Below are 13779 nucleotides of genomic sequence, written 5' to 3' on the forward strand. Positions count from 1 at the left end.
CATTCCACACTATCATTAATTTTATCTCCTTAGAAAATCATGACAATTTTTCAAGTTAATGTTATAATTAAAAGTTAATATTTTTCCATGAATTTCTAGATTATTTCCTTAAATCGTTAAATATGAACATAAATCACATACAATTAATATACACATGAATGCGTTCATTAATAATAATTTGTTATTTCATTTGAAATTGAATATTATTTCATAAATTTTCATAATTGTTGTTTAAAAACAGTGTAGCTTTATTTACTTTTCCTCTTTCCAGTAACTACCCCCTTTATTTGTTTTTTTGTTTGTTTTTTTGTTTGTTTGTTTGTTTTTGTGGAGACAAGGTCTTACCATCTAGCACAGACTGTCTTTGAACTCAGGTCTCTATACTCAGCCTTCTCAAATCTGAGATTATAGGCTGCATTGCCATGCCTATCCCACATATTTATATTCATGGTCTCTTATTTGTTTAACCTAGTCATATGGTATTATGGTTTAGATATGTCACCTCTGAAGCAGGTAGAATGTGATTTATGCTTCTTGAAAATATCTGAAAACTTTGTATTCCACAAAATATTTGACAAGAATCTTCTTGTTTCAGTTTGATAGAAGCTAAAAATGTAAAATAAGAAGTCATTTGGAATATCTTACTATAAATACCTCTTCTTTGATACTTTAGTTATAGATAGAAGATAAATGTTTTGCACAAGTGGCTCAAACTAATTGCTTCTGATCTTAATTTTTCTATGAATCGCTCTCATAATATTGCTGTTTAAATATTTAATGGATTAATAAAATTATCTTTTTTTTTTAAATATTTATTTATTTACTTATTATGTATACAATATTCGGTCTGTGTGTGTTTGCAGACCAGAAGAGGGCAGCAGACCTCGTTACAGATGGTTGTGAGCCACCACGTGGCTGCCAGGAATTGAACTCACGACCTTTGGAAGAGCAGGCAATGCTCTTAACCACTGAGCCATCTCTCCAGCCCCAATAAAATTATCTCTTATAGCAATTAAATAGCAGATTGTTTTTCCAGATTTGATTTTAAAAAGTGTTGAACACCATGAGATCGTTTCTTTTATCCTAATGTGATTACATCTAATGGTAAGAAGTTAATTTACTAAAGATGTTTGTCAGTAAAAATATTAATAAATACAAATGGATTTATCTGGATATTTCAACTAGAACAAATCCAGAATTCTATATTTTCCAAACGAAAAATAGTGAAATCATGCATTTGAGAAATATGAGCTAAGCAGCAAAATAAGAAGGCCTTTACTGGATAATTCTGCTAAAGAAATATGAGATGCACAAGTAATGCTTATCAATCAATTATATACTAAAAAAAGTTTTTTCCATGTCCAATATAATTATAATTGTAAATCACAAATTGTATGGGAAAGGGAGAATGGTTCTGAAGTTCTGTCAATACAGTAGCTATGTAAACTAAAGGAATTTAAAATGACTTAAACTATCTTTACAATAAAAAGTTTATTAATATATCTATAAGTTCATAAATGTGTATATATATTACTCAGTGTATAATGATATAATTAAATCACTAGCTTAATAAAATTGGTATACTGAAACAAAAATGTATGGTCTTCAAATTTTCTGTTACTGGGAGTAAAAATAATATACCTCAAGCTGAAATTTATTTATTTAAAGGAATTTATCAATTGAATGGATCTATAAAAATCCCCACATTGCTATTTAAGTGTATGATTTTCCCTTCTTCCACAGAATCTTGGACAGTACTTCTGTGCTATAATACATAATGACTTTTTTTAAAAGACCATTATTAAATAAGCATTTTGTAGGAAAAAATGTAAACTAAGACTTTCAACTAAAGACTACCTTCTTCTGTGGGAATAAGAATTGAACCAAGGGTATACATACGCTGTGTAAGAAATCTGTCACTGAGCTATATAGAAAAAATTGGGGGTTTTTGTTTTATTTTATTCTTATTGTATATGTATGAATGTTTTTCCTGCATGCTATGTCTATGTGCCATGTGTGTGCAGCTCTTTAGAAGCCAGAAGAAGGAATAGTCAGTACCCCCAGAACTGGATTTTATAGATGGTTGTTAACTACTCTGTGGGTGCTGGGAAGTGAGCCTGGGTATTTTGGAAGAGCAGCTAATATTTTTAATCACTGATTCATCTTTCTGTTCTATTAATCAATCCCAAAGAATATAATTTTCCTCATATTTTATTAATCTAATCTTTCTTTATATAAAAAAATCAATATTTTATTCAAAGTGATAAAATATAAATGTAAGTGTATCATGTTCTCTAAAGCAATATACATCCATAAAATATGTAAATATATATTAGATGTGTGCTTATTAAATTACATATTAAAATTGTACTGATTTTTCCTATAAACTCACTCACTCCTGGACATACATATTCATCCATATAAGCTCACTCAACAAAGCCTGCTTTTCTAACAATTATGACTGCAAAATAAGTTGTCATTTTGATTCTAAGGTATCTGCTTTTCATTAACATAGGAAGTTATAATTTACTTGTATGTACTCCTGCTTCTATTCCATTTTATAGTATGCATTTGGCCTTGACTTTTGATAGAATGGTGCTTTACTAAATAATTTTTGGTTCTTGAATGAAAAATAACACGTGAAACATTATTTTTTAGCTGAAGACAAAACAATTGAACTTGTGATACTGTGAAAATTCTTTTGGCTACATACATGGTTTCTGTCATTTAATATTGTAGAATAGTTTGAAAATGGTATCTCTTCTCCAAAAATCAAGGCGAAATTAAAATCTAAATGCAGTAGTGTTGAGAAACAAAGTATGTTTCAAGATTTGTTTCATTCATGAATGTTTCACCACAATTAAAGAATGACACTGTTACTGTTGTGTGAGATTAGGAAAATTCTCAAGGAAGTGAGCTCTTAGTCTCAAAGAACTAAATTGCCGCTTTTGCTGATCTCACTGCACGCAATGCACACACACACACACACACACACACACCACACACAGTGGGATTGGTGAAGACTCTCACCTAGACACAAACACACAGTGACGGGGTGGGGAGGACCCTTTCACCTGGGGACACAAACACACACACAACACACACGGGAGTGGTGGGGACCCCCAGGGAAACAGGCGGTGGTTCTCTGTATTATGGGGGTTCAGTACACTTAGGCGCGCTCATGTCACATCTTAACTGGAACCTCTCAATCTTCGGAACAGCAGCCCTGGACAGGGAACTCTGAAGTTCCTCATCCCCCACCCTATACTCCCTGGGCTCCCTGCAGGGGCTCTACACCCTGCATACTGCCTCTCTCTTCTTGTCCCACCCAGCTTGCATCCAGAACCCTTCTTCCTTCTGCCCCCTTTCCTCTTTGGGCACATAACACCATCCAGCTCAGTCTGTCTGGCGCTGGGGGCAAATCCTCAGGGCAAGTAGGCAGGCGAGACTTCCTTTGGTTCACTGGCCTGCCTGCACCAAGCAAGGTAAGGCCTTTGTTTACGAACTACCCAACCTGCACGGAGATCTGATCTTGGCACCAGGAGAGCCATCAGTGGGAGAGCTAATCTGGGTACCAGGAGAGCCGTCATTGGGCACGGAGATCTGATATTGGTACCAGGAGAGACATCACTGGAGCACCAGGAGAGCTATCACTGCAGGGTGCCATCACTAGGAAAGTACATCAGTAGGCAAGGAGACCTGATCCGGTAAAAGAAGATCCATAGGGGAGCATTCAGAGAAAGAGATGGGCAGGCGCCAATGCAAGAATTCACCCAACAATCTGAAAAACTATATGAAACCACCAGAACCCAGCGACCTCACAACAGGAGGACATGAACACCTTAATCATGAAGAAGTAGATAAAATTGACTTTATGAAAGTGATTGACGCCCTTAAACAGCATGTAAAAAATGCCCTTATAGAAATGGATGAGAAGTATAACAGAAAGTTTGAAGAATTGAGTAAATCAGTGAATGATACCCTAGGAAACCAAGGAAAAACAATCAAACAAATAATGGAAACAGTTCAAGACTTAAAAACTGAAATGGAGGCAAAGAAGAAAACACAAACAGAGGGCCAGCTGGACAGGGAAAATCTAGGTAAACGAATAGAGACTACAGAAACAAGCATAACCAACAGAATACAAGAGATAGAAGAAAGAATCTCAGATTCTGAAGATACCATAGAGAAAATAAACACGCTGATCAAAGAAAACAGCAAGGCCAACAAATTCTCATCACAAAACATTCAGGAAATATGGGACACAATAAAAAGACCAAACCTAAGAATAATAGGAATAGAAGAAGGAGAAGAAGCGCAGCTCAACGGTCCAGAAAATATATTTAATAAAATTATAGAAGAAAACTTTCCCAAACTAAAGAAAGATATACCTATGAAGGTTCAAGAAGCATACAGAACACCGAATAGGCTGGATCAAAAAAAAAAACATCCTCTCGCCATATAATAATCAAAACACAAAGCATACAGAATAAAGAAAGAATACTAAGAGCAGCAAAGGAAAAAGGCCAAGTTACTTATAAAGGTAAACCTATCAGACTTACACCTGACTTCTCTATGGAAACCATGAAAGCCAGAAGGTCCTGGATAGATGTACTGCAGAAACTAAGAGACCATGGATGCAAGCCCAGACTACTATACCCAGCCAAGCTTTCGTTCACTATAAATGGAGAAAACAAAATTTTCCAGGATAAAAACAAATTTAAACAATACGTAGCCACAAATCCAGCCTTACAGAAAGTAATAGAAGGAAAATCACTAATCAAGGAGTCCAACAATGACCACAGTAACTCAGACATCTAGAAACCCTTTACCAGCACATCTCAAAGAAGGGAAACATCTACTACTAAAAAAAAAATGACCGGAGTTAACAACCACTGGTCATTAATATCACTTAATGTCAATGGACTCAACTCACCTATAAAAAGGCACAGACTAAGAGATTGGATACGAAAACAGGATCCAACATTCTGCTGTTTACAAGAAACACACCTCAACCACAAAGACAGGCACCTACTCAGAGTAAAGGGCTGGGATAAGGCTTATCAAGTAAATGGACCTAGGAAACAAGCAGGTGTGGCCATACTAATTTCTAACAAAGTTGACTTCAAACTTAAATCAATCAGAAGAGATGGAGAGGGACATTTTCTACTCATAACAGGAACAATTCATCAGGATGAAATCTCAATCCTGAATATCTATGCCCCTAATATAAAAGCACCCACGTACGTAAAAGAAACATTGTTAAAACTCAAGGCAGCCATCAAACCGCACACATTAATAGTAGGAGACTTTAATACTCCTCTCTCACCAATGGACAGGTCAATCAGACAGAAACCAAACAGAGAAATAAGAGAATTAATGGAGGTAATGAATCAAATGGACTTAACAGACATCTATAGAATATTCCACCCAAACAGGAAAGAATATACCTTCTTCTCTGCAGCTCATGGAACCTTCTCAAAAATCGACCACATACTCGGTAACAAAGCAAACATTCACAGTTACAAAAAAATATTAATAACCACCTGTATCTTATCAGATCACCATGGATTAAAGCTAGAATTCAGCAACAATGCTACCCCCAGAAAGCCTACAAACTCATGGAAACTGAATAGTCAACTACTGAACCATACCTGGATTAAGGAAGAAATAAAGAAAGAAATTAAAGTCTTCCTTGAAGACAATGAAAATAAAGAAACAACATACTCAAACCTATGGGACACTATGAAAGCAGTCCTGAGAGGAAAGTTCATAGCACTAACTGCCCACTTAAAGAAAACAGAGAAAGCACAAATTGGAGACTTAACAGCACACCTGAAAGCTCTAGAAAAAAAAGAAGCAGACTCACCTAGAAGGGGTAGAAGACTGGAAATAATCAAGCTGAGGGCTGAAATCAGCAAAATAGAGACACAGAAAACAATTGAAAGAATCAATAAATCAAGAAGCTGGTTCCTGGAGAAAATCAACAAGATTGATAAACCCCTATCCAAACTAATCAAACGGCAGAGAGAGAATTTGCAAATTAATAAGATCAGAAATGAAAAGGGAGACATAACCACAGACACAGAGGAAATTCAGAGAATCATTAGATCTTACTACAAAAGCCTGTATGCCACAAAACTGGAAAATGTAAAAGAAATGGACACTTTTTCAGATAAATACCATATACCAAAGTTAAACCAGGACCAGGTGAACAACCTAAATAGACCTGTTAATCGTGAAGAATTAGAAGCGGTTATCAAAAACCTCCCTTCCAAAAAAAGTCCAGGACCAGATGGTTTCAATGCGGAATTCTACCAGAACTTCCAAGAAGACCTAATACTTATACTCCTTAAGGTATTTCACAATATAGAAACAGAAGAGTCATTGCCAAATTCATTTATGAAGCTACAGTAACTCTGATACCAAAACCACACAAAGACCCAACCAAGAAAGAGAATTACAGGCCAATCTCACTCATGAACATCGACGCAAAAATCCTCAACAAAATTCTGGCAAACCGAATCCAAGAACACATTAGAAAAATTATCCATTATGATCAAGTAGGCTTCATACCAGAGATGCAGGGCTGGTTTAACATACGCAAATCTATCAATGTAATCCATCATATAAATAAACTGAAAGAAAAAAACCATATGATCGTTTCATTAGACGCTGAAAAAGCATTTGACAAAATTCAACATCCCTTTATGATAAAAGTCTTGGAGAGATTACGGATACAAGGGTCATACCTAAATTTAATTAAAGCTATATACAGCAAGCCGACAGCTAATATCAAATTAAATGGAGAGAAACTTAAAGCCATCCCACTAAAATCAGGAACACGCCAAGGCTGTCCACTCTCTCCATACCTCTTCAATATAGTTCTCGAAGTTTTAGCAATAGCAATAAGACAACATAAGGGGATAAAGGGGATTCAAATTGGAAAGGAAGAAGTTAAACTTGCATTATTTGCAGATGATATGATAGTGTACATGAGCGACCCCAAAAACTCCACCAAAGAACTCCTACAGCTGATAAACGCCTTTAGTAATGTGGCAGGATACAAGATCAACTCCAAAAAATCAGTCGCCCTCTTATACACAAAGGATATGGAAGCAGAGAGGGAAATAAGAGAATCATCACCTTTCACGATAGCCACAAAAAGCATAAACTATCTTGGGGTAACTCTAACCAAGAAAGTGAAAGATCTATTTGACAAGAACTTTAAGGCATTGAAGAAAGAAATTGAAGAGGATACCAGAAAATGGAAGGATCTCCCTTGCTCCTGGATTGGGAGGATCAACATAGTAAAAATGGCAATTCTACCAAGGGCAATCTATAGATTCAATGCAATCCCCATTAAAATCCCATCAAAATTCTTCACAGATCTTGAAAGGACAATAATCAACTTTATATGGAGAAACAAAAAACCCAGGATAACCAAAACAATCTTATATAATAAAGGAACTTCTGGAGGCATTACCATCCCTGACTTCAAACTCTATTACAGAGCTACAGTAATGAAAACAGCATGGTACTGGCATAAAAACAGAGCAGTCGACCAATGGAATCGTATAGAAGACCCGGATTTTAACCCACAAACCTATGAACAACTAATTTTCGATAAAGGAGCTAAAAGTATACAATGGAAGAAAGAAAGCATCTTCAACAAATGGTGCTGGCACAATTGGATGTCAACCTGTAGAAGAATGAAAATAGACCCATATCTATCACCATGCACAAAACTCAAGTCCAAATGGATCAAAGACCTCAATATCAATCTGAACACACTCAACCTGATAGAAGAGAAAATGGGAAGTACCCTACAACATATGGGCACAGGAGATCGCTTCCTATGTATAACCCCAGCAGCACAGACATTAAGGGCAACATTGAATAAATGGGACCTCCTGAAACTGAGAAGCTTCTGTAAAGCGAAGGACACTGTCATTAAGACAAAAAGGCAGCCTACTGACTGGGAGAAGATCTTCACCAACCCCGCTACAGACAAAGGTCTGATCTCCAAAATATATAAAGAACTCAAGAAACTAGACTTAAAAAGGATAATTAACCCAATTAAAAAATGGGGCACTGAACTGAACAGAGAATTCTCATCAGAAGAAGTTAAAATGGCCAAAAGATACTTAAGGTCATGCTCAACCTCCTTAGCGATCAGAGAAATGCAAATCAAAACAACTTTGAGATATCATCTTACACCTGTCAGAATGGCTAAAATCAAAAACACCAAGGATAGCCTTTGCTGGAGAGGTTGTGGAGAAAGGGGTACCCTCATCCATTGCTGGTGGGACTGCAAACTTGTGCAACCACTTTGGAAATCAGTGTGGCGGTTTCTCAGAAAAATTGGGATCAACCTACCCCTGGACCCAGCAATAGCACTCTTGGGAATATACCCAAGAGATGCCCTAGCATATGACAAAAGCATTTGTCCAACTATGTTCATAGCAGCATTATTTGTAATAGCCAGAACCTGGAAGCAACCTAGATGCCCTTCAATAGAAGAATGGATGAAGAAAGTGTGGAATATATATACATTAGAGTACTACTCTGCGGTAAAAAACAATGACTTCTCGAATTTTGCATGCAAATGGATGGAAATAGAAAATACGATCCTGAGTGAGGTAACCCAGACCCAAAAAGAAGATCATGGGATGTACTCACTCATAATTGGTTTCTAGCCATGGATAGGGGCCACTGAGTCTATAATTTGTGATCCTAAAGAAGCTAAACAAGAGGGTAAACCCAAGGAAAAACATATAGATATCCTCCCAGCTATGGGAAATAGACAAGATTGATGGGCAAAAAATGGGAATCTTGGGGGGTGGGGTGGGATGGGGATGAGGGGAGATGGGGAGAGAAAATTGTGAAGGAGAGGATGAGGGGAACTGGGGGAATCGGGGTGATTGGGGGTAAAGGAAGGTTGGATGGGGGAGCAGGGAAACTCATACCTTAGTTAAGGGAGCCACCTAAGGGTTGGCAAGAGACTTGAACCTGGAATGGCTACCAGAAGCCCAGGGCAATGTCCCCAGTTAGTTCATTGGGGCACCTGAGGATAGGGAACCTGAAATGAACCTATCCTATAATCATACTGATGAATATCTTGCATATCGCCATAGAACCTTCATCTAGCGATGGATGGAGATAGAGCCAGAGACCCACACTGGAGCACCGGACTGAGCTCCCAAGGTTATAATGAGGAGCAGAAGGAGAGAGAACATGAACAAGGAAGTCAGGACCATGAGGGGTGCACCCAACCACTGAGACAGGGGGGCCGATCTATTGGGAGCTCACCAAGGCCAGCTGGACTGCTACTGAAACAAACATGGAATAAAACCGGACTCTCTTAATGTGGTGGACAATGAGAGCTGACGAGACGCCAAGGAGAATGGCACAGGAACTTTCATCTGGCGATGGATCGAGAGAGAGACAGAGACCCAATTTGGAGCAACGGTCTGAGCTCTTAAGGTCCAAATGAGGAGCAGAAGGAGGGAGAACATGAGCAAGGAAATCAGGACCACGAGGCGTGCACCCACCCACTGTGACAGTGGAACTGATCTATTGGGAGCTCTCCAAGGCCAGCTGGACTGGGACCGAATAAGCATGGGTTGAAACTGGACTCTCTGAACAAGGCGGACAATGAAGGCTGATGAGAAGCCAAGGACAATGGCACTAGGTTTCGATCCTAATACATGAACTGGCTTTGTGGGAGCGTAGCCTGTTTGGATGCTCACCTTCCTGGACCTAGATAGAAGTGGGAGGACCTTGGTCTTCATGTAGAGCAGGGAATTTGGACTGCTCTTCAGTATCGAGAGAGAGGGGGAGTGGACTAAGGGGAGGAGAAGTGGAGTGGGGATAGGGGGAAGGGAGCGGGGGGAGGGGGCAATATGTGGGAGTTGGGGGAGGGAAATGGGAAACGGGGAGCAGTTGGAAATTTTAAGTAAAAAAGAATTAAACAAAAAGGAAAAAAAAAAAAAGAACTAAATTGCCACAAGAGTAAATAATTATAAAGTGAGACTTCATCCTATTGTTTGGATAATCAAAAATAATTTTCCTTTATTCAGTGTCACAGTAATAAAAATTATGCTGAAACAAATTAAAATCTCCTTTAAGACAACTTTTAGAATAGTGTGTAACTTCTTTATAACAATGTGAGATTTAGTATGAGAACGACTGATAGTTCTGTGTCATTCAATCACTCAAGCTAAAACATCCATTTTAGATACACCTCATGCAAAAATATCCAAGGGTAGAGTTTTCAACTTGCTTACATGAATTTAGCAATTCTTTACTAACTCTTGAAAGAGTTTTGAAAGTAGATAAGTGATTTGAGTACACTGTTTATTGCGTGCTTAAAAAAAGAGTAGTGAATTAGAAAATGAGACTTTGGTTGATTTACAAAGATACCAGTCTTCAACCAGAACTAGAATTAGAAGGAGGTTTTCTTTTTTAATTGAAAATGTATTTTTATAAAATATATTCTGATTATTGTTTACCCCAACTCCCTCAATATCTTACTCAACTGTCCCACCTACACAAATCTACACCCTTTCTTGTTATCTCTCAATAGGAACCAAACAGGCATATTAAAAAAAGAAAATGCAAGTAAGTAAAAACAAATAAACCTGAATAGGACAAAAGAAATTAATGATAAAAAATCAACCAAAGAGCAATCACAAGAAGCTAATAGTGATAGAGTCATTCTCACTGGTACACATAGAAATCTTCTAAAAACACAAAATTAGGAACCATATGTATAAGCAAAAGAACTGAAAAAAATACCCAGATAAAACATTATGAGACAAAAGTATAACCTTCAAAAGTACCACTGATTTCATTTTGTGTTGACCATCTATTATGGTCATGCAACCAAGCCTTAAGAGTGGTTTGTATTTACAGTGAGATTCGCTTGAAGAAAAAATTGAGAGTGGTTATCAATTGGATATATCTTCTGGGTTAGGAAATGGGGCTTATTTTTACTTCTTCCCTTAGCACTGGCACTCCATTAGGTCCAGACATGTGTAGGTCCTGTGCATGCTGCCACAGTTTCTGTGAAATCATGTGTGCATCAGTTCTCCTGTGTTTAGAAGGCTTAGTTTCTCTGATGGTTTCCATTCTCTCTGGCTCTTATAATCTTTCTGCCTCCATTTCTAAAGGGATCCCTGTGTTTTCAGGGGAGGGAACGGAAAATCCATTTAGAACAGAGTGTTCCAAAGTCTCTCACTCTGCACATTATCAAATTGTAGGTATCTGTATTTATTCCCATCTTCTGAAAAAGGAAACTTCTCTGATGATGAATGAGTAAGGCACTGATCTATGAGTTTAACATAATATCCTTAGGACTAATTTTATTGCTATGTTCCTTTACCATAATAGTAGTATTTGGTTTTACTCCAGATCTCTGACTTGTCTAGTCTCAGGTTCTGGTCACTTGAGTAGTATCAAGGATGGATTTCATCTCATAGAACAGGCCTTACTTCAAATCAGATATTGGTAATTTACCCCTACAAGCTTTGTGTCACTCTTGCACTCACATCATCTTACATGAAAGTCACCATTGTAGATTGAAGGGTTTGTAGCAGGGTTGGTGTTTACCTTTCTCCTTTGGCAGCTTGCAGAGTGCCATCCAGTATCATGAACACTAGTCTGTAAGGTTGATGTCCCTTTGTAGCCATCAACTCAACTTCTCCATATTCTGTGAGTTGTGTCATTATATCTTAAGCATTAGGGCCTTATAGTCAGTTTGTGGAGAGCCATAAATTGCCTTGGCAATAGCCTGGGTTTTGGAGGGGCTCTCATGGCCAACAATTCAATTATATGTAATTTTTTATGGTACTGGAAGTTCCATTTGATGACAGGAGATGTCCAATTGAGGCTCTCTCTCCCCCATTATTTGTAGATATTGTTTAGAGTGCCTTCATACATGTATGACATAGGAGCTTCTACTGTGTTATGTTTCTGTACAATCTCCTCAGTGGCCCTTAGTTTCATCTCAGACTTCATATATCTCCTCCCTCTCCCATCTCTTTACTCCCTCTGTGTTTGATCCTCCACTCCCCACTCCCATCAATCATAAATAATCTACTTTCCTTCTGAGACTAATTCCATCCTCCCCTAAATCACGCTACCTAACTTCTGTGGTTATATAGATTGTATCCTGCTTCTCAAAGACTTAGCAGCCAATATCCACATATAAGCAAATACATACAATAATTGTCTTTGGATCTGGGTTATCTTATTCAGGCATGGCAGGCAGGTTTACAGGGATAGAATATCTTGGGTGTTGGTGAGAAAGACAAAGGGATAGGGTAAGGAAGGATGGCTGTAGGAGAAAATCTGTTTACTCCCTTTGGAATGGAGGTAGAAAGGAAAGGTTGTCTGCTACTAAGCTGGGGCTACGACTAGGGAGTTGAAATGGAAACTATGAGGGAGGGTGAAAATCACCTCCCTGATTCCCAGTCCAGCATGGACAAATCAGTTTCCAGGAATAGAGAGATTGCAGTTAGTGTTAGCAGCTGAGAATAAGGGTCAGGGTCAAGAAGGAAGGCTTTACAATCTCAAAAATGCAAGGAGAAAGATTACTGACCCAAATCATCATGGCCAAATAAAGTAAAGCAAGTTTTTATATTCAAGTACATTGACTGCCTGCTCCTAAGTGTGGGTTCAAGAATTCAGTATGGATATGGGAAAGATAACTTTTTTAAGCTCAGGGCTAGGGTGTTTCCAAATGAGGTATTGAATAGGCTATTAGGTAGGGGTTACAGGAGCAAAAAATAAGCAGAAATATAACAACCTAAGCATATGTGCAGGGTAGTCATAATAAGATAGCCATAATAAACTTTTAAAACAAAGGCATAGTGGTCGTTTCTTAGAAAAGACAATATGTAATAAGGAGTCCGCTAGTTTGTTCCTGGCTGCTTAGCCCCAAAATAATTGTATTAATTAAATTACTGCTTGGCCCATTAGTTCTGGCTTCTTATTAGCTAACTCTTACATATTAATTTAACCCATCTTCATTAATCTGTGTATCACCACAGATTACCAGGTAAAGTTCTGTCCAGTTCTGGCAGGGCTACATGGCTAATCTCTGATGCCACTCCTCTTTCTTCCAGCATTCACTTTAGTTTTCCGCCACCTAGCTCTTTCTGCCCTGCTCTGCTATGGTCTTAAAGCAGTCATTTATTAACCAATGATATTCTTAGCATACAGAAGGTAATCTCCACATCACCTCCCTTTTTCTGTTTAAATAAAAAAAGGAAGGTTTTAACTTTAACATAATAAAGGTACATATAACAAAACAGGTATAAAGCAAGAATTACAGTTACAACATATATCTATTTTATCTTTTATCATAACTAAAGAAAACTATAACTATCGCCATATATTCTTCAACTCCATCAAAGACTCCAGAAGGATATATTACCTAAATAAACAGGAATTGCATTGTAAGCAACTTCCAAAACTCTAGAATTGAAAGACACATCTTGCTGCCTTGACACTCAGCCAAAGTTCTTCTGTACCATTGGAGCCTCCATCTTCAATCTACCGGCCCATAGTATCCAATAGACTCTTCCATGAAGCAGGAAATTTCAAAGGCAGTTTTGCCTATATTGGTAGTTTGTTAGTCAATTTTTTTCTGTGTCCTGCAGAATGTCTAGCAGACTCTTTCATGAAACAAGAACCCCGAGGGTGGTGTCAGAGTGAAGCCAAGTAGCCCTGCTAGAGCTGAATGGCACTTTACCTGGTAAGCCACTGCCACGT

The sequence above is a fragment of the Chionomys nivalis genome, chromosome X, assembly GCF_950005125.1.
Source record: "Chionomys nivalis chromosome X, mChiNiv1.1, whole genome shotgun sequence".
NCBI classification, from domain to species: Eukaryota; Metazoa; Chordata; class Mammalia; order Rodentia; family Cricetidae; genus Chionomys; species Chionomys nivalis.